Source organism: Salvelinus alpinus, chromosome 34 (genome assembly GCF_045679555.1).
Source record: "Salvelinus alpinus chromosome 34, SLU_Salpinus.1, whole genome shotgun sequence".
NCBI lineage: Eukaryota > Metazoa > Chordata > Actinopteri > Salmoniformes > Salmonidae > Salvelinus > Salvelinus alpinus.
This window is the reverse complement of record NC_092119.1, coordinates 2,637,030-2,658,611: the sequence shown is the minus strand read 5'-3', so window position 1 is coordinate 2,658,611 and position 21,582 is coordinate 2,637,030. Positions and strand designations below refer to the sequence as shown.

General features: G+C 50.4%; 1 protein-coding gene across 3 annotated transcripts in view; it reads left to right on the top strand.

Annotated features, from left to right (window-relative positions):
- The first annotated feature begins 4,907 nt into the window (after window positions 1-4,907).
- Window positions 4,908-21,582, top strand: part of LOC139563557 (sodium/calcium exchanger 3-like) — a 184,284-nt gene continuing 167,609 nt past the window's right edge. For all 3 annotated transcript variants that reach the window (XR_011672587.1, XM_071382328.1, XM_071382327.1), the window contains exon 1: window positions 4,908-5,765. The gene's annotated coding sequence lies outside the window, so the exon portion shown is untranslated. The remainder of the gene's footprint in view (window positions 5,766-21,582) is intronic.

Sequence of the window (21,582 nt, the reverse complement as noted above, 5' to 3'; positions counted from 1 at the left end):
GAGTCAGTGTTGAGGTAATCTGTACATGTAGGTGGGGGCGAACTGACTATGCATAGGTAACAAACAAACAGCGAGTAGCAGCAGTGTACATTGTAAATTGTCCAGTGGAGATTTTTATGAATTCTTCAGCAGTCTTATGGCTTGGGGGTAGAAGCTGTTGAGCAGCATTTTGGTCCTAGACTTGGCGCTCTGGTACCGCTTGTGGTGCGGTAGCAGAGAAAACAGTCTATAACTTGGGTGACTGGAGAAAACAGTCTTTAACTTGGGTGACTGGAGTCTCTGACAATTTTATGGGCTTTCCTCTGACACAGCAGTCTTATGGCTTGGGGGTAGAAGCTGTTGAGGAGCCTTTTGGTCCTTTGGCGCACCGGTATCGCTTGCCGTGCGGGAGCAGAGAAAACAGTCTATAACTTGGGTGACTGGAGTCTCTGACAATTTTATGGGCTTTCCTCTGACACCCCCTATTATATAGGTCCTGGATGGCAGGAATCTTGGCCCCAGTGACCCTCTGTAGCGCCTCACGGTCAGATGCCGAGTGGTTGCTATACCAGGCGGTTATGCAACTGGCCAGGATGCTCTTGATGGTGCAGCTGTAGAACCTTTTTTTTACCCCCTTTTTCTCCCCAATTTCGTGGTATCCAATTGTTAGTAGTTACTGTCTTGTCACATCGCTACAACTCCCGCACGGACTCGGGAGAGGCGAAGGTCGAGAGCCATGCGTCCTCCGAAACACAACCCAACCAAGCAGCACTGCTTCTTAACACAGCGCGTATCCAACCCGGAAGCCAGCCGTACCAATGTGTCGGAGGAAACACCGTACACCTAGCCACCTGGTTAGCGTGAACTGCACCCGGCCCGCCACAGGAGTCGCTAGTGCACGATGAGACAAGGATATTCCTACCGGCCAAACCCTCCCTAACCCGGACGACGCTGGGCCAATTGTGCGCCACCCCATGGGCCTCCTGGTCGCGGCCGGCTGCAACAGAGCCTGGGCTCGAACCCAGAGTCTCTGGTGGCACAGCTAACACTGCGATGCAGTGCCCTAGACCACTGCGCCACCCGGGAGACCCACTGTAGAACCTTTTGAGGATCTGGGGACCCATGCCAAATCTTTTCAGTCTCCTGAGGGGGAAAAGGTTTTGTCGTGCCCTCTTAACGACTGTCTTGGTGTGTTTGGACCATGATAGTTCGTTGGTGATGTGGACACCAAGGAACTTGAAACTCTCGACCCGCTCCACTACAGCCCCGTCGATGTTAATGGGGGTCTGTTTGGACCGCCTTTTCCTGTAGTCGACGATCAGCTCCTTTGTCTTGCTCACATTAAGGGAGAGGTTGTTGTCCTGGCACAACACTGCCAGTTCTTTGACCTCCTCCCTATAGGCCGTCTCATCGTCATCGGTGATCAGGCCTACCACTGTTGTGTCATCAGCAAACTTGATGGTGTTGGAGTCGTGTTTGGCCATGCAGTCGTGGGTGAACAGGGAGTACAGGAGGGGACTAAGTACTACTAAGTATACACCCCTGAGGAGCCCCAGTGTTAAGGATCAGCGTGGCAGACGTGTTGTTGCCTACTCTTACCACCTGGGGGCGGCCATTCAGGAAGTCCCGGATCCAGTTGCAGAGGGAGGTGTTTAGTCCCAGAGTCCTTAGCTTAGTGATGAGCTTCGTGGGCACTATGGTGTTGAACGCTGAGCTGTAGTCAATGAACAGCATTCTCACATAGGTGTTCCTTTTGTGCAGGTGCGAAAGGGTGGTGTGGAGTACAATTGAGATTGCGTCATCTTTGGATCTGTTGGGGCGGTATGCCAAATGGAGTGGATCTAGGGTGTCCGGGAGGATGCTGTTGATGTGTGCCATGACCAGCCTTTCAAAGCACTTCATGACTGCTGACGTGAGTGCCACGGGGCGGTAATCATTTAGGCAGGTCACCTTCGCTTCTTTGGGCACAGGGACTATGATGGTCTGCTTGAAACATGTAGGTATCACAGACTCGGTCAGGGAGAGGTTGAAAATGTCAGTGAAGACACTTCACAGTTGGTCCGCGCATGCTTTGAGTACATGTCCTGGTAATCCGTCTGGCCCAGCGGCTTTGTGAATGCTGACCTGTTTTTGGGTTTGTTCACATCGGCTACAGAGAGCATTATCACACAGTCATCCAGAACAGCTGGTGCTCTCGTGCATACTTCATTGTTGCTTACCTTGGTCATTGTCCACTGTCATGGTGCGGAACATCCCTGGTCGCTGTCCCCTGTCATTGTGCTGAAATTCCCTGGTCGCTGTCCACTGTCATGGTTCTGAACTTCCCTGGTCGCTGTCCACTGTCATGGTGCTGAACTTCCATGGTCGCTGTGCTGAACTTCCCTGGTCGCTGTCCACTGTCATGGTTCTGAACTTCCCTGGCCGCTGTCCCCTGTCATGGTGCTGAACTTCCCTGGTCGCTGTGCTGAACTTCCATGGTCGCTGTGCTGAACTTCCCTGGTCGCTGTCCACTGTCATGGTTCTGAACTTCCCTGGCCGCTGTCCCCTGTCATGGTGCTGAACTTCCCTGGTCGCTGTCCCCTGTCATGGTGCTGAACTTCCCTGGTCGCTGTCCCCTGTCATGGTGTTGAACTTCCCTGGTCGCTGTCCCCTGTCATGGTGCTGATCTTCCCTGGTCGCTGTCCCCTGTCATGGTGCTGATCTTCCCTGGTCGCTGTCCCCTGTCATGATGCTGAACTTCCCTGGTCGCTGTCCACTGTCATGATGCTGAACTTCCCTGGCCGCTGTCCACTGTCATGGTTCTGAACTTCCCTGGCCGCTGTCCCCTGTCATGGTGCTGAACTTCCCTGGTCGCTGTGCTGAACTTCCCTGGTCGCTGTCCCCTGTCATAGTGCTGAACTTCCCTGGTCGCTGTCCCCTGTCATAGTGCTGAACTTCCCTGGTCGCTGTCCCCTGTCATAGTGCTGAACTTCCCTGGTCGCTGTCCCCTGTCATAGTGCTGAACTTCCCTGGTCGCTGTCCCCTGTCATGGTGCTGAACTTCCCTGGTCGCTGTCCCCTGTCATGGTGCTGAACTTCCCTGGTCGCTGTCCACTGTCATGGTGCTGATCTTCCCTGGCCGCTGTCCCTTGTCATGGTGCTGAACTTCCCTGGTCGCTGTGCTGAACTTCCCTGGTCGCTGTCCCCTGTCATAGTGCTGAACTTCCCTGGTCGCTGTCCCCTGTCATGGTGCTGAACTTCCCTGGTCGCTGTCCCCTGTCATGGTGCTGAACTTCCCTGGTCGCTGTCCACTGTCATGGTGCTGATCTTCCCTGGCCGCTGTCCCCTGTCATGGTTCTGAACTTCCCTGGTCGCTGTCCCCTGTCATGGTGTTGAACTTCCCTGGTCGCTGTCCCCTGTCATGGTGCTGATCTTCCCTGGTCGCTGTCCCCTGTCATGGTGCTGATCTTCCCTGGTCGCTGTCCCCTGTCATGGTGCTGAACTTCCCTGGTCGCTGTCCCCTGTCATGATGCTGAACTTCCCTGGTCGCTGTCCCCTGTCATGATGCTGAACTTCCCTGGCCGCTGTCCCCTGTCATGGTGCTGAACTTCCCATTCTGATTCTGTCACTGGGATTAGTTTGCTTAGTTTAGCATCTGACCTTTTAATCACGTAATAAAGTTATGTAATTGTGTATGCATGTGTATTACCTCAGTTTATCTTCTTACAGTATAAATAGTAATCTAAAACACAGATTACTGCTTCAACATTCCCATATTATCAATCTCTATATTACTTTTGTTTCATTTTATTCCTCTCTGTTTTGTCCCAAAAGGAATCATCGAACATATAATTATGTTTTATAATTATGTTTTATAATTGATGTTTTATAATTATGTTTTATGTCAAATCAATAAGTACTTGTTCCCTAGCGGTGTCTCTTTCTGCTCTGGTAATCATGTTCAGCTTCTCACACACACACACACACACACATGCACGCACGCACACACACACACACACACACACACACACACACACACACACACACTCACACTCACACTCACACTCACACTCACACACCACGGTACCATGTCTGTCTGCAGTAAACTGGGGGAGAACATCCCATCTCAGTTAAATTATATGTAATTTAGTCAGATATCTCTGAATGTGTAGAGCATAACCCCTGAGTCCAGTATATTTTACTTGTGGAGATCCATTTTGGTTTTGGTTCCCTTAAAATGGCAAACGGCAGCATTGGGAATGAATGAATGAATAAATGAATGAATATATGAATTAATAAATGAATGAATGAATAAATGAGTGAATAAATAAATGAATGAATGAATAAATAAACGAATGAATGAATAAATGAATGAATAAATGAATGAATGAAGAAATACATGAATGAATAAACGAATGAATGACTTATATAAATATTCACCTTATTATTTTCCCAGAAGCCATCCCAGTATATCCACATAATCTGAAGGCAATACGACATAGCCCTTTTAAACTATATAGTACACTACAGTCCATCTAAACACTGTTATCCTACTAACACTAGGGTGGCCTAACCATTGCTCATTTTGAAACATTCCAGAATGATCCATGTAATTGGCATGAAGCAACAATGTAACCGACTTCGGCAGCAACCATAGAAGGCTCCATTACAGTTCGACATGGAATCCATCTCCTAAGAGACAGGATTCTGACGGATTAGCGTCCCGGCTAATCTCAGTCCCTATGGATTCTTTCTCCTCCCCGGCCCCGTCTGCACCATTGCAATAAAACGGAATATTCATGGTTTGTGTTGCAGCTCGCTCGCTCGCTCTCTCTCTCTCTCTCTCTCTCTCTATCAACCTCAGTCCCCCAGCTGATGGTGACGTAGATGCGTGTGTGTGTCTGTGTGACTTTTGGTGAAGGGGAGGGGGGAGGAGGGGGGGGGGGTGATAAAAGAGGCGTGCAGGGGCGCGAGGCATTGCTCACTTAAGATTTTCTATTTGAATACAGAATATCATCTTTCGAAAGGACTAAGGCCGAGTGGAAAAGAAAATATTTCATCTGGATTTAAGATGTAAAACAAATAGACAATCTGGAGCTTCCGTTGGTCCGCATGCCAAAATGATGTCGATATATCGTCAAATGGAATATTTGTGTTTGATTTATTTGAGATCGTAACGTTGGTTATTTCGCAAGACTGGTGTGCCATATTTTCTTCTTTTTTTTAAAAAGTTGACCAACGGACTGGACAGCAAAAGGAGCCGCATCTATACCGAGACCATCAGAATACATTTTCTGCGCTAACGCAGAGGAGATGGGCAGGAGAGGCGGCGAGCACTGCTGTCGGCTTGCGGGAGAAGAGAAGAGCCGTTTGGGTTTGCATGGATTTGGAGTCTAAGGTCCCCTTCCATCGGTTCAGACCTCAGAATTAACGTCCTCTTCGCCGCCGACAGCTTGACGGTTGGTCTATCTATCTGCCTGGCGGACCGGGCTAACGGTAAAAAGGAAGGGAGGAAAAGAAGAGCGAGCCATCACTTCTCCGGTTTGATCGATCGGCCGGAAGCAGAACGGGCTTGGGGACCAGTTTGAGTGTGCGTGAGGAAACCGATATCGACTCTGGGGCATTCTTTCAACGGCAGGCGGCTAGGAGGCTACAGCACGTTTGACTGAGGAGGAGGAGGTGCTGATACAAGCAATATAAACCTTTACAGCTGACCAAATAGATACGTCGGAGTCAAAAAGGGTCGATAGGAAAAGAGGCATTTACGCAGTGTCGACTAAAAAAAGACACTTCCGGATGCAAATACAGGTAGGCTGTAATGAAATGAATTCGCCTGGGTCTCGTTAGTAGCTATAACTCAATGATATGCATGCAGTAGCATGCATGGACATTGAAACTAACACTGTGCAACTCTCAGGGAGAGACCTTGGACATGAAAGGGGATGTGTAACATTGAGTATCGGAGGGACAACTAGCTATGCAATGTGGAAGGCGTAAGAGTACTTAAGATGTCATTTTACTTTCGTTTTTTTTCTCTCACGAATGTGAATGTGTAATGTTATTTCCTATGCCATGTCTCTCCATATCACAGTACATTTTCTTGCACGCAAAAGCAAATCTATATGTGAAAAATCAGACAATAAAGAAACATCTAATCTAACAGTAACCTTTAGATTGTTACCTATAGATTATATGCTACAGTGTTTCTGAGAACCGCTAGACCGGATACCCGAGGCGGTAATAATTGAAATGATAATACAGTTTACTGTGTTATGTATGTGCCTATGATCATAATGAATATCTCAAGCCTATAACAAGGGCCAATGATGTGTCTTAAAGCCATGCAGTGGCAGTATAAGGTTCCGCCAGACTAGCTATTCATATGGAGGAGTGGTTCTTCACAGCGTCACAGCAAACATCGCCTGGCAATGCCAAATGAGTCAGTCGGTCCATGTGCATCAGTAGAGTTGAGGATGAGGACTGTGTGTTTGGATGCGGTGTGCCAGGCCACGCTAGAGGGGGGGGAGGCTGATTAGAGCGAGTGTGTCACCTCTCCGGGGTGCTGCTCTGTTTGCGCCTACAGTTACAACGCAATCAATCTCTCTGTAGGGTCCACACCCCATAACAGTCAAATCACAGCTGGTGACTGACAAGCATGGGCTGGCCAACCACCTGGCTGTGTCGGCCCTATTGGTGATTGACAAGCATGGGCTGGCCTACCACCTGGCTGTGTCAGCCCTATTGGTGATTGACAAGCATGGGCTGGCCAACCACCTGGCTGTGTCAGCCCTATTGGTGACTGACAAGCATGGGCTGGCCTACCACCTGGCTGTGTCAGCCCTATTGGTGATTGACAAGCATGGGCTGGCCTACCACCTGGCTGTGTCAGCCCTATTGGTGATTGACAAGCATGGGCTGGCCTACCACCTGGCTGTGTCAGCCCTATTGGTGATTGACAAGCATGGGCTGGCCTACCACCTGGCTGTGTCAGCCCTATTGGTGATTGACAAGCATGGGCTGGCCAACCACCTGGCTGTGTCAGCCCTATTGGTGACTGACAAGCATGGGCTGGCCTACCACCTGGCTGTGTCAGCCCTATTGGTGATTGACAAGCAAGGGCTGGCCTACCACCTGGCTGTGTCAGCCCTATTGGTGATTGACAAGCATGGGCTGGCCAACCACCTGGCTGTGTCAGCCCTATTGGTGATTGACAAGCATGGGCTGGCCAACCACCTGGCTGTGTCGGCCCTATTGGTGATTGACAAGCATGGGCTGGCCTACCACCTGGCTGTGTCAGCCCTATTGGTGATTGACAAGCATGGGCTGGCCAACCACCTGGCTGTGTCAGCCCTATTGGTGACTGACAAGCATGGGCTGGCCTACCACCTGGCTGTGTCAGCCCTATTGGTGATTGACAAGCATGGGCTGGCCAACCACCTGGCTGTGTCAGCCCTATTGGTGACTGACAAGCATGGGCTGGCCTACCACCTGGCTGTGTCAGCCCTATTGGTGACTGACAAGCATGGGCTGGCCTACCACCTGGCTGTGTCAGCCCTATTGGTGACTGACAAGCATGGGCTGGCCTACCACCTGGCTGTGTCAGCCCTATTGGTGATTGACAAGCATGGGCTGGCCAACCACCTGGCTGTGTCAGCCCTATTGGTGATTGACAAGCATGGGCTGGCCAACCACCTGGCTGTGTCAGCCCTATTGGTGATTGACAAGCATGGGCTGGCCTACCACCTGGCTGTGTCAGCCCTATTGGTGATTGACAAGCATGGGCTGGCCTACCACCTGGCTGTGTCAGCCCTATTGGTGATTGACAAGCATGGGCTGGCCTACCACCTGGCTGTGTCAGCCCTATTGGTGATTGACAAGCATGGGCTGGCCAACCACCTGGCTGTGTCAGCCCTATTGGTGACTGACAAGCATGGGCTGGCCTACCACCTGGCTGTGTCAGCCCTATTGGTGATTGACAAGCATGGGCTGGCCTACCACCTGGCTGTGTCAGCCCTATTGGTGATTGACAAGCATGGGCTGGCCAACCACCTGGCTGTGTCGGCCCTATTGGTGATTGACAAGCATGGGCTGGCCAACCACCTGGCTGTGTCGGCCCTATTGGTGATTGACAAGCATGGGCTGGCCTACCACCTGGCTGTGTCAGCCCTATTGGTGATTGACAAGCATGGGCTGGCCAACCACCTGGCTGTGTCAGCCCTATTGGTGACTGACAAGCATGGGCTGGCCTACCACCTGGCTGTGTCAGCCCTATTGGTGATTGACAAGCATGGGCTGGCCTACCACCTGGCTGTGTCAGCCCTATTGGTGATTGACAAGCATGGGCTGGCCAACCACCTGGCTGTGTCAGCCCTATTGGTGACTGACAAGCATGGGCTGGCCTACCACCTGGCTGTGTCAGCCCTATTGGTGACTGACAAGCATGGGCTGGCCAACCACCTGGCTGTGTCAGCCCTATTGGTGATTGACAAGCATGGGCTGGCCAACCACCTGGCTGTGTCAGCCCTATTGGTGACTGACAAGCATGGGCTGGCCTACCACCTGGCTGTGTCAGCCCTATTGGTGATTGACAAGCATGGGCTGACCAACCACCTGGCTGTGGCAGCCCTATTGGTGACTGACAAGCATGGGCTGGCCTACCACCTGGCTGTGTCAGCCCTATTGGTGATTGACAAGCATGGGCTGGCCAACCACCTGGCTGTGTCAGCCCTATTGGTGACTGACAAGCATGGGCTGGCCTACCACCTGGCTGTGTCAGCCCTATTGGTGACTGACAAGCATGGGCTGGCCTACCACCTGGCTGTGTCAGCCCTATTGGTGACTGACAAGCATGGGCTGGCCTACCACCTGGCTGTGTCAGCCCTATTGGTGATTGACAAGCATGGGCTGGCCAACCACCTGGCTGTGTCAGCCCTATTGGTGATTGACAAGCATGGGCTGGCCAACCACCTGGCTGTGTCAGCCCTATTGGTGACTGACAAGCATGGGCTGGCCAACCACCTGGCTGTGTCAGCCCTATTGGTGACTGACAAGCATGGGCTGGCCAACCACCTGGCTGTGTCAGCCCTATTGGTGACTGACAAGCATGGGCTGGCCAACCACCTGGCTGTGTCAGCCCTATTGGTGACTGACAAGCATGGGCTGGCCAACCACCTGGCTGTGTCAGCCCTATTGGTGACTGACAAGCATGGGCTGGCCTACCACCTGGCTGTGTCAGCCCTATTGGTGATTGACAAGCATGGGCTGGCCAACCACCTGGCTGTGTCAGCCCTATTGGTGACTGACAAGCATGGGCTGGCCAACCACCTGGCTGTGTCAGCCCTATTGGTGATTGGTTAGATTAACGTTATTAGATCGCCTTATTGTTTGCACCACTTTGATGCCACATGTATTACGGATGGAAGCCTGGTGTCGTTATGAGTCGGCTTTAGCAACAGTGTTTGTCATATATATATATATATATATATACGATTGAAATAGAACAGATGATTATTTAATGTGTAAACGTGGCTTGGTCTATTTTCATAATGGCGGTAGGTAGGGAAGTATGGCCCGGGCCTGTAGGACTAGACCAGGGATTCCCCCGTAGGTAAATAACAGTGAATCAGAACTGTCTGTGTCTGTGAGATGAGAAAAAAGCACTTCTGGATGATTGATTCGGCAACAGCTGAGGCTGTCCATGTCGCCTGCTGAGTCCGTGTTTACGGGGCCTCTCAAATTGCCATCTTAAACTAGTCTCTGCAAACCGTCTGTCCAAAATAGGGAAAGGGGAAAAAAGATCCGTAGGCTCCCGTCTCGGTTTCTCTCAGTGCGCCGAGCGAAGCACAGGCTACATCATGTCATGTGTCTCAGAGCGCGTTCACTGCTGACTCGGCCGCGTCAGCTGTGTGAGGGATCAAGGGGGGAGAGAGGGAGGTCTATCTATGTAGGGATAGAGGGAGAGAGGGAGGGGAGGCCTGTCTATGTAGGGATAGAGGGAGAGAGGGAGGGGAGGCCTGTCTATGTAGGGATAGAGGGAGGTCTATCTATGTAGGGATAGAGGGAGAGAGGGAGAGGGAGAGAGGGAGGCCTGTCTATGTAGGGAGAGAGGGAGGTCTATCTATGTAGGGATAGAGGGAGAGAGGGAGGGGAGGCCTGTCTATGTAGGGATAGAGGAAGAGAGGGAGGCCTGTCTATGTAGGGATAGAGGGAGAGAGGGACGGGAGGCCTGTCTATGTAGGGAGAGAGGGAGGTCTATCTATGTAGGGATAGAGGGAGAGAGGGAAGGGAGGCCTGTCTATGTAGGGAGAGAGGGAGAGAGGGAAGGGAGGCCTGTCTATGTAGGGAGAGAGGGAGGTCTATCTATGTAGGGATAGAGGGAGAGAGGGAGGCCTGTCTATGTAGGGAGAGAGGGAGGTCTATCTATGTAGGGATAGAGGGAGAGAGGGAGGGGAGGCCTGTCTATGTAGGGATAGAGGGAGAGAGGGAGGGGAGGCCTGTCTATGTAGGGATAGAGGGAGAGAGGGAGGGGAGGCCTGTCTATGTAGGGATAGAGGGAGGTCTATCTATGTAGGGATAGAGGGAGAGAGGGAGGGGAGGCCTGTCTATGTAGGGAGAGAGGGAGAGAGGGAGGGGAGGTCTGTCTATGTAGGGAGAGAGGGAGAGAGGGAGGCCTGTCTATGTAGGGATAGGGAGAGAGGGAGGGGAGGTCTGTCTATGTAGGGATAGAGGGAGAGAGGGCAGAGGGGCCTGTCTATGTAGGGATAGAGGGAGAGAGGGAAGGGAGGCCTGTCTATGTAGGGAGAGAGGGAGGTCTATCTATGTAGGGAGAGAGGGAGGGGAGGCCAGTCTATGTAGGGATAGAGGGATAGAGGGAGGGGAGGCCTGTCTATGTAGGGAGAGAGGGAGGGGAGGCCTGTCTATGTAGGGAGAGAGGGAGAGAGGGAGGGGAGGCCTGTCTATGTAGGGAGAGAGGGAGGCCTGTCTATGTAGGGAGAGAGGAAGGTCTATCTATGTAGGGATAGAGGGATAGAGGGAGGGGAGGCCTGTCTATGTAGGGATAGAGGGAGAGAGGGAGGGGAGGCCTGTCTATGTAGGGATAGAGGGAGGTCTATCTATGTAGGGATAGAGGGAGAGAGGGAGGGGAGGCCTGTCTATGTAGGGAGAGAGGGAGAGAGGGAGGGGAGGTCTGTCTATGTAGGGAGAGAGGGAGAGAGGGAGGCCTGTCTATGTAGGGATAGGGAGAGAGGGAGTGGAGGCCAGTCTATGTAGGGATAGAGGGAGAGAGGGAGGGGAGTCCTGTCTATGTAGGGATGCAGAGGGAGAGAGGGAGGGGAGGTCTGTCTATGTAGGGATAGAGAAAGAGAGGGAGGGGAGGCCTGTCTATGTAGGGATGCAGAGGGAGAGAGGGAGGGGAGGCCTGTCTATTTAGGGATAGAGGGAGAGAGGGAGGGGAGGCCTGTCTATGTAGGGATAGAGGGAGAGAGGGAGGGGAGGCCTGTCTATGTAGGGATGCAGAGGGAGAGAGGGAGGGGAGGTCTGTATATGTAGGGATAGAGGAAGAGAGGGAGGGGAGGCCTGTCTATGTAGGGAGAGAGGGAGAGAGGGAGGGGAGGCCTGTCTATGTAGGGATAGAGAAAGAGAGGGAGGGGAGGCCTGTCTATGTAGGGATAGAGGGAGAGAGGGAGGGGAGGCCTGTCTATCTAGGGACAGAGGAAGAGAGGGAGGGGAGGCCTGTCTATGTAGGGATAGAGGAAGAGAGGGAGGGGAGGCCTGTCTATGTAGGGAGAGAGGGAGGTCTATCTATGTAGGGATAGAGGGAGAGAGGGAGGGGAGGCCAGTCTATGTAGGGATAGAGGGAGGGGAGGCCAGTCTATGTAGGGATAGAGGGATAGAGGGAGGGGAGGCCTGTCTATGTAGGGAGAGAGGGAGGGGAGGCCTGTCTATGTAGGGAGAGAGGGAGAGAGGGAGGGGAGGCCTGTCTATGTAGGGAGAGAGGGAGGTCTATATATGTAGGGATAGAGGGAGAGAGGTAGGGGAGGCCTGTCTATGTAGGGATAGAGGGAGGTCTATCTATGTAGGGAGAGAGGGAGTGGAGGCCAGTCTATGTAGGGATAGAGGGAGAGAGGGAGGGGAGGCCTGTCTATGTAGGGATGCAGAGGGAGAGAGGGAGGGGAGGTCTGTCTATGTAGGGATAGAGAAAGAGAGGGAGGGGAGGCCTGTCTATGTAGGGATGCAGAGGGAGAGAGGGAGGGGAGGCCTGTCTATTTAGGGATAGAGGGAGAGAGGGAGGGGAGGCCTGTCTATGTAGGGATAGAGGGAGAGAGGGAGGTGAGGCCTGTCTATGTAGGGATGCAGAGGGAGAGAGGGAGGGGAGGTCTGTCTATGTAGGGATAGAGGAAGAGAGGGAGGGGAGGCCTGTCTATGTAGGGATAGAGGGAGAGAGGGAGGGGAGGCCTGTCTATGTAGGGATAGAGGAAGAGAGGGAGGGGAGGCCTGTCTATGTAGGGATAGAGGGAGAGAGGGAGGGGAGGGGAGGCCTGTCTATGTAGGGAGAGAGGGAGGTCTATCTATGTAGGGATAGAGGGAGAGAGGGAGGGGAGGCCAGTCTATGTAGGGATAGAGGGAGGGGAGGCCTGTCTATGTAGGGATAGAGGAAGAGAGGGAGGGGAGGGGAGGCCTGTCTATGTAGGGAGAGAGGGAGGTCTATCTATGTAGGGATAGAGGGAGAGAGGGAGGGGAGGCCAGTCTATGTAGGGATAGAGGGAGGGGAGGCCAGTCTATGTAGGGATGCAGAGGGAGAGAGGGAGGGGAGGCCTGTCTATGTAGGGATAGAGAAAGAGAGGGAGGGGAGGCCTGTCTATGTAGGGATAGAGGGAGAGAGGGAGGGGAGGCCTGTCTATCTAGGGACAGAGGAAGAGAGGGAGGGGAGGCCTGTCTATGTAGGGATAGAGGAAGAGAGGGAGGGGAGGCCTGTCTATGTAGGGAGAGAGGGAGGTCTATCTATGTAGGGATAGAGGGAGAGAGGGAGGGGAGGCCAGTCTATGTAGGGATAGAGGGAGGGGAGGCCAGTCTATGTAGGGATAGAGGGATAGAGGGAGGGGAGGCCTGTCTATGTAGGGAGAGAGGGAGGGGAGGCCTGTCTATGTAGGGAGAGAGGGAGAGAGGGAGGGGAGGCCTGTCTATGTAGGGAGAGAGGGAGGTCTATATATGTAGGGATAGAGGGAGAGAGGTAGGGGAGGCCTGTCTATGTAGGGATAGAGGGAGGTCTATCTATGTAGGGAGAGAGGGAGTGGAGGCCAGTCTATGTAGGGATAGAGGGAGAGAGGGAGGGGAGGCCTGTCTATGTAGGGATGCAGAGGGAGAGAGGGAGGGGAGGTCTGTCTATGTAGGGATAGAGAAAGAGAGGGAGGGGAGGCCTGTCTATGTAGGGATGCAGAGGGAGAGAGGGAGGGGAGGCCTGTCTATTTAGGGATAGAGGGAGAGAGGGAGGGGAGGCCTGTCTATGTAGGGATAGAGGGAGAGAGGGAGGTGAGGCCTGTCTATGTAGGGATGCAGAGGGAGAGAGGGAGGGGAGGTCTGTCTATGTAGGGATAGAGGAAGAGAGGGAGGGGAGGCCTGTCTATGTAGGGATAGAGGGAGAGAGGGAGGGGAGGCCTGTCTATGTAGGGATAGAGGAAGAGAGGGAGGGGAGGCCTGTCTATGTAGGGATAGAGGGAGAGAGGGAGGGGAGGCCTGTCTATGTAGGGACAGAGGAAGAGAGGGAGGGGAGGCCTGTCTATGTAGGGATAGAGGAAGAGAGGGAGGGGAGGGGAGGCCTGTCTATGTAGGGAGAGAGGGAGGTCTATCTATGTAGGGATAGAGGGAGAGAGGGAGGGGAGGCCAGTCTATGTAGGGATAGAGGGAGGGGAGGCCAGTCTATGTAGGGATAGAGAGAGAGAGGGAGGGGAGGCCTGTCTATGTAGGGATAGAGGGAGGGGAGGCCAGTCTATGTAGGGATAGAGAGAGAGAGGGAGGGGAGGCCAGTCTATGTAGGGATAGAGGGATAGAGGGAGGGGAGGCCAGTCTATGTAGGGATAGAGGGAGAGAGGGAGGGGAGGCCAGTCTATGTAGGGAGAGAGGGAGGGGAAGCCAGTCTATGTAGGGATAGAGGGAGGGGAGGCCTGTCTATGTAGGGATAGAGGGAGAGAGGGAGGGGAGGCCAGTCTATGTAGGGATAGAGGGAGAGAGGGAGGCCTGTCTATGTAGGGATAGAGGGAGAGAGGGAGGGGAGGTCTATCTATGTAGGGATAGAGGGAGGGGAGGCCAGTCTATGTAGGGATGCAGAGGCCCTCTTTAGAGCTCCACATAACTGAGGAACTAAAAAAAAGTAAATTATCTGATATTACAAGACAGCAAGAGGTTTCAGACAACTGTATTGATGCCATAGCAACAAGATAGGTGGAGGTTTCAGACATCTGTATTGAGGCCATAGCAACAAGACAGGTAGAGGTTTCAGACAACTGTATTGATGCCATAGCAACAAGACAGCAAGAGGTTTCAGACAACTGTATTGATGCCATAGCAACAAGACAGGTGGAGGTTTCAGACATCTGTATTGAGGCCATAGCAACAAGACAGGTAGAGGTTTCAGACAACTGTATTGATGCCATAGCAACAAGACAGGTAGAGGTTTCAGACAACTGTATTGAGGCCATAGCAACAAGACAGGTGGAGGTTTCAGACATCTGTATTGATGCCATAGCAACAAGACAGGTAGAGGTTTCAGACAACTGTATTGAGGCCATAGCAACAAGACAGGTGGAGGTTTCAGACATCTGTATTGATGCCATAGCAACAAGACAGCAAGAGGTTTCAGACAACTGTATTGAGGCCATAGCAACAAGACAGGTGGAGGTTTCAGACAACTGTATTGATGCCATAGCAACAAGACAGGTGGAGGTTTCAGACAACTGTATTGATGCCATAGCAACAAGACAGGTGGAGGTTTCAGACAACTGTATTGAGGCCATAGCAACACGACAGGTAGAGGTTTCAGACAACTTTATTGATGCCATAGCAACAAGACAGGTGGAGGTTTCAGACAACTGTATTGAGGCCATAGCAACAAGACAGGTAGAGGTTTCAGACAACTGTATTGATGCCATAGCAACAAGACAAGTAGAGGTTTCAGACAACTGTATTGAGGCCATAGCAACAAGACAAGTAGAGGTTTCAGACAACTGTATTGAGGCCATAGCAACAAGCCAGGTAGAGGTTATAGACAACTGTATTGATGCCATAGCAACAAGACAGGTGGAGGTTTCAGACAACTGTATTGAGGCCATAGCAACAAGACAGCGAGAGGTTTCAGACAACTGTATTGAGGCCATAGCAACAAGACATGTAGAAGTTTCAGACAACTGTATTGAGGCCATAGCAACAAGACAGGTGGAGGTTTCAGACATCTGTATTGATGCCATAGCAACAAGACAGGTAGAGGTTTCAGACAACTGTATTGAGGCCATAGCAACAAGACAAGTAGAGGTTTCAGACAACTGTATTGAGGCCATAGCAACAAGTCAGGTAGAGGTTTCAAACAACTGTTTTGATGTCATAGCAACAAGACAGCAAGAGGTTTCAGACAACTGTATTGATGCCATAGCAACAAGACAAGTAGAGGTTTCAGACAACTGTATTGATGCCATAGCAACAAGACAAGTAGAGATTTCAGACAACTGTATTGATGCCATAGCAACAAGCCAGGTAGAGGTTTCAGACAACTGTATTGATGCCATAGCAACAAGCCAGGTAGAGGTTTCAGACAACTGTATTGATGCCATAGCAACAAGCCAGGTAGAGGTTTCAGACAACTGTATTGATGCCATAGCAACAAGACAGGTAGAGGTTTCAGACAACTGTATTGATGCCATAGCAACAAGACAGGTAGAGGTTTCAGACAACTGTATTGAGGCCATAGCAACACATTGCAGACTTATTGCACATTCATATTTTAACACTTTATAATTTTGTCTATGTTGCTGTTATAGCTACCTAATAACATTGAATTTGTTTTGTAAAACATGTTCCTTTGTAGAAATCTTGTGTTATTGCATAATGTTTAGATATAGACGTGGTCTTGTTAGAGATGGGTATCTGGTACGGTGGCCACTGTCTGTACGTTCTGAACGTATGTTTTCCTTCTATATTAGTTTATAGGTTTACAATTGTATGTGTCATTGGAAAGGGGACTAGGCAACATGGCATACAGTCTATCTGGGAGCTTAACCAACCAATCAACAACACCGGAGCCGTGAGGCCCGGGCAGCGCTGTCCAGAGGCCGTTGTGCTCAATTTAGCGATCAGTCCTTTGTTTTAGTTTACGGTACTGTCTGTGGTGTTGAATGTTGTAGGTTAACGGTACTGTCCGTGGTGCGGAATGTTGTAGTTTACGGTACTGTCCGTGGTGCGGAATGTTGTAGTTTACGGTACTGACCGTGGTGCTGTATGTTGTAGATTACGGTACAGTCCGTGGTGTTGAATGTTGTAGTTTACGGTACTGTCCGTGGTGTTGAATGTTGTCATTTACGGTACTGTCCGTGGTGCTGAATGTTGTAGTTTACGGTACTGTCTGTGGTGTTGAACGTTGTCATTTACGGTACTGTCCGTGGTGTTGAACGTTGTAGTTTACGGTACTGTCTGTGGTGTTGAACGTTGCAGTTTACGGTACTGTCCGTGGTGCGGAATGTTGTAGTTTACGGTACTGTCCGTGGTGCTGAATGTTTTAGTTTACGGTACAGTCCGTGGTGTTGGTTGTAGTTTACGGTACTGTCTGTGGTGTTGAATGTTGTAGTTTACGGTACTGTCCGTGGTGCGGAATGTTGTAGTTTACGGTACTGTCCATGGTGCTGAATGTTTTAGTTACGGTACAGTCCGTGGTGTTGGTTGTAGTTTACGGTACTGTCTGTGGTGTTGAATGTTGTAGTTTACGGTACTGTCCGTGGTGTTGAACGTTGTAGTTTACGGTACAGTCCGTGGTGTTGAACGTTGTAGTTTACGGTACTGTCCGTGGTGTTGAACGTTGTAGTTTACGGTACAGTCCGTGGTGTTGAATGTTGTAGTTTACGGTACTGTCCGTGGTGCTGAATGTTGTAGTTTACGGTACTGTCCGTGGTGCTGAATGTTGTAGTTTACGGTACTGTCCGTGGTGCTGAATGTTGTAGTTTACGGTACAGTCCGTGGTGTTGGTTGTAGTTTACGGTACTGTCCGTGGTGCTGAATGTTGTAGTTTACGGTACTGTCTGTTTTGTTGATTGTTTCAGGTTAACGGTATGGTCCGTGGTGCTGATTGTTTCAGGTTAATGGTATGGTCCGTGGTGCTGAATGTTTCAGGTTAACGGTATGGTCCGTGGTGCTGATTGTTTCAGGTTAACGGTATGGTCCGTGGTGCTGAATGTTTCAGGTTAACGGTATGGTCCGTGGTGCTGATTGTTTCAGGTTAACGGTACTGTCCGTGGTGCTGATTGTTTCAGGTTAACGGTATGGTCCGTGGTGCTGATTGTTTCAGGTTAACGGTATGGTCCGTGGTGCTGATTGTTTCAGGTTAACGGTATAGTCCGTGGTGCTGATTGTTTCAGGTTAACGGTATGGTCCGTGTTGCTGATTGTTTCAGGTTAACGGTATGGTCTGTGGTGCTGATTGTTTCAGGTTAACGGTATGGTCCGTGGTGCTGATTGTTTCAGGTTAACGGTATGGTCCGTGTTGCTGATTTTTTCAGGTTAACGGTATGGTCCGTGGTGCTGAATGTTTCAGGTTAACGGTATGGTCCGTGGTGCTGATTGTTTCAGGTTAACGGTATGGTCCTTGGTGCTGATTGTTTCAGGTTAACGGTATGGTCCGTGGTGCTGATTGTTTCAGGTTTACGGTATGGTCCGTGGTGCTGATTGTTTCAGGTTAACGGTACTGTCCGTGGTGCTGATTGGTTCAGGTTAACGGTACTGTCCGTGGTGCTGATTGGTTCAGGTTAACGGTATGGTCCGTGGTGCTGAATGTTTCAGGTTAACGGTACTGTCCGTGGTGCTGATTGGTTCAGGTTAACGGTATGGTCCGTGGTGCTGATTGGTTCAGGTTAACGGTATGGTCCGTGGTGCTGATTGGTTCAGGTTAACGGTATGGTCCGTGGTGCTGATTGGTTCAGGTTAACGGTATGGTCCGTGGTGCTGATTGGTTCAGGTTAACGGTATGGTCCGTGGTGCTGATTGGTTCAGGTTAATGGTATGGTCCGTGTTGCTGATTTTTTCAGGTTAACGGTATGGTCCGTGGTGCTGAATGTTTCAGGTTAACGGTATGGTCCGTGGTGCTGATTGTTTCAGGTTAACGGTATGGTCCTTGGTGCTGATTGTTTCAGGTTAACGGTATGGTCCGTGGTGCTGATTGTTTCAGGTTTACGGTATGGTCCGTGGTGCTGATTGTTTCAGGTTAACGGTACTGTCCGTGGTGCTGATTGGTTAAGGTTTACGGTACTGCCTGTGGTGTTGAACGTTGTAGTTTACGGTACTGTCTGTGGTGTTGAACGTTGTCATTTACGGTACTGTCCGTGGTGTTGAACGTTGTAGTTTACGGTACTGTCTGTGGTGTTGAACGTTGTAGTTTACGGTACTGTCCGTGGTGCGGAATGTTGTAGTTTACGGTACTGTCCGTGGTGCTGAATGTTTTAGTTTACGGTACAGTCCGTGGTGTTGGTTGTAGTTTACGGTACTGTCTGTGGTGTTGAATGTTGTAGTTTACGGTACTGTCCGTGGTGCGGAATGTTGTAGTTTACGGTACTGTCCATGGTGCTGAATGTTTTAGTTTACGGTACAGTCCGTGGTGTTGGTTGTAGTTTACGGTACTGTCTGTGGTGTTGAATGTTGTAGTTTACGGTACTGTCTGTGGTGCTGAATGTTGTAGTTTACGGTACTGTCCGTGGTGCTGAATGTTGTAGTTTACGGTACAGTCCGTGGTGTTGGTTGTAGTTTACGGTACTGTCCGTGGTGCTGAATGTTGTAGTTTACGGTACTGTCTGTTTTGTTGATTTTTTCTGTTAACGGTATGGTCCGTGGTGCTGATTGTTTCAGGTTAATGGTATGGTCCGTGGTGCTGAATGTTTCAGGTTAACGGTATGGTCCGTGGTGCTGATTGTTTCAGGTTAACGGTATGGTCCGTGGTGCTGAATGTTTCAGGTTAACGGTATGGTCCGTGGTGCTGATTGTTTCAGGTTAACGGTACTGTCCGTGGTGCTGATTGTTTCAGGTTAACGGTATGGTCCGTGGTGCTGATTGTTTCAGGTTAACGGTATGGTCTGTGGTGCTGATTGTTTCAGGTTAACGGTATGGTCCTTGGTGCTGATTGTTTCAGGTTAACGGTATGGTCCGTGGTGCTGATTGTTTCAGGTTTACGGTATGGTCCGTGGTGCTGATTGTTTCAGGTTAACGGTACTGTCCGTGGTGCTGATTGGTTAAGGTTTACGGTACTGCCTGTGGTGTTGAACGTTGTAGTTTACGGTACTGTCTGTGGTGTTGAACGTTGTCATTTACGGTACTGTCCGTGGTGTTGAACGTTGTAGTTTACGGTACTGTCTGTGGTGTTGAACGTTGTAGTTTACGGTACTGTCCGTGGTGCGGAATGTTGTAGTTTACGGTACTGTCCGTGGTGCTGAATGTTTTAGTTTACGGTACAGTCCGTGGTGTTGGTTGTAGTTTACGGTACTGTCTGTGGTGTTGAATGTTGTAGTTTACGGTACAGTCCGTGGTGTTGGTTGTAGTTTACGGTACTGTCTGTGGTGTTGAATGTTGTAGTTTACGGTACTGTCTGTGGTGCTGAATGTTGTAGTTTACGGTACTGTCCGTGGTGTTGAACGTTGTAGTTTACGGTACAGTCCGTGGTGTTGAATGTTGTAGTTTACGGTACTGTCCGTGGTGCTGAATGTTGTAGTTTACGGTACTGTCCGTGGTGCTGAATGTTGTAGTTTACGGTACAGTCCGTGGTGTTGGTTGTAGTTTACGGTACTGTCCGTGGTGCTGAATGTTGTAGTTTACGGTACTGTCTGTTTTGTTGATTGTTTCAGGTTAACGGTATGGTCCGTGGTGCTGATTGTTTCAGGTTAATGGTATGGTCCGTGGTGCTGAATGTTTCAGGTTAACGGTATGGTCCGTGGTGCTGATTGTTTCAGGTTAACGGTATGGTCCGTGGTGTTGAATGTTTCAGGTTAACGGTATGGTCCGTGGTGCTGATTGTTTCAGGTTAACGGTACTGTCCGTGGTGCTGATTGTTTCAGGTTAACGGTATGGTCCGTGGTGCTGATTGTTTCAGGTTAACGGTATGGTCTGTGGTGCTGATTGTTTCAGGTTAACGGTATGGTCCTTGGTGCTGATTGTTTCAGGTTAACGGTATGGTCCGTGGTGCTGATTGTTTCAGGTTTACGGTATGGTCCGTGGTGCTGATTGTTTCAGGTTAACGGTACTGTCCGTGGTGCTGATTGGTTAAGGTTTACGGTACTGCCTGTGGTGTTGAACGTTGTAGTTTACGGTACTGTCTGTGGTGTTGAACGTTGTCATTTACGGTACTGTCCGTGGTGTTGAACGTTGTAGTTTACGGTACTGTCTGTGGTGTTGAACGTTGTAGTTTACGGTACTGTCCGTGGTGCGGAATGTTGTAGTTTACGGTACTGTCCGTGGTGCTGAATGTTTTAGTTTACGGTACAGTCCGTGGTGTTGGTTGTAGTTTACGGTACTGTCTGTGGTGTTGAATGTTGTAGTTTACGGTACAGTCCGTGGTGTTGGTTGTAGTTTACGGTACTGTCTGTGGTGTTGAATGTTGTAGTTTACGGTACTGTCTGTGGTGCTGAATGTTGTAGTTTACGGTACTGTCCGTGGTGTTGAACGTTGTAGTTTACGGTACAGTCCGTGGTGTTGAATGTTGTAGTTTACGGTACTGTCCGTGGTGCTGAATGTTGTAGTTTACGGTACTGTCCGTGGTGCTGAATGTTGTAGTTTACGGTACAGTCCGTGGTGTTGGTTGTAGTTTACGGTACTGTCCGTGGTGCTGAATGTTGTAGTTTACGGTACTGTCTGTTTTGTTGATTGTTTCAGGTTAACGGTATGGTCCGTGGTGCTGATTGTTTCAGGTTAATGGTATGGTCCGTGGTGCTGAATGTTTCAGGTTAACGGTATGGTCCGTGGTGCTGATTGTTTCAGGTTAACGGTATGGTCCGTGGTGCTGAATGTTTCAGGTTAACGGTATGGTCCGTGGTGCTGATTGTTTCAGGTTAACGGTACTGTCCGTGGTGCTGATTGTTTCAGGTTAACGGTATGGTCCGTGGTGCTGATTGTTTCAGGTTAACGGTATGGTCCGTGGTGCTGATTGGTTCAGGTTAACGGTATAGTCCGTGGTGCTGATTGTTTCAGGTTAACGGTATGGTCTGTGGTGCTGATTGTTTCAGGTTAACGGTATGGTCCTTGGTGCTGATTGTTTCAGGTTAACGGTATGGTCCGTGGTGCTGATTGTTTCAGGTTTACGGTATGTTCCGTGGTGCTGATTGTTTCAGGTTAACGGTACTGTCCGTGGTGCTGATTGGTTAAGGTTTACGGTACTGCCTGTGGTGTTGAACGTT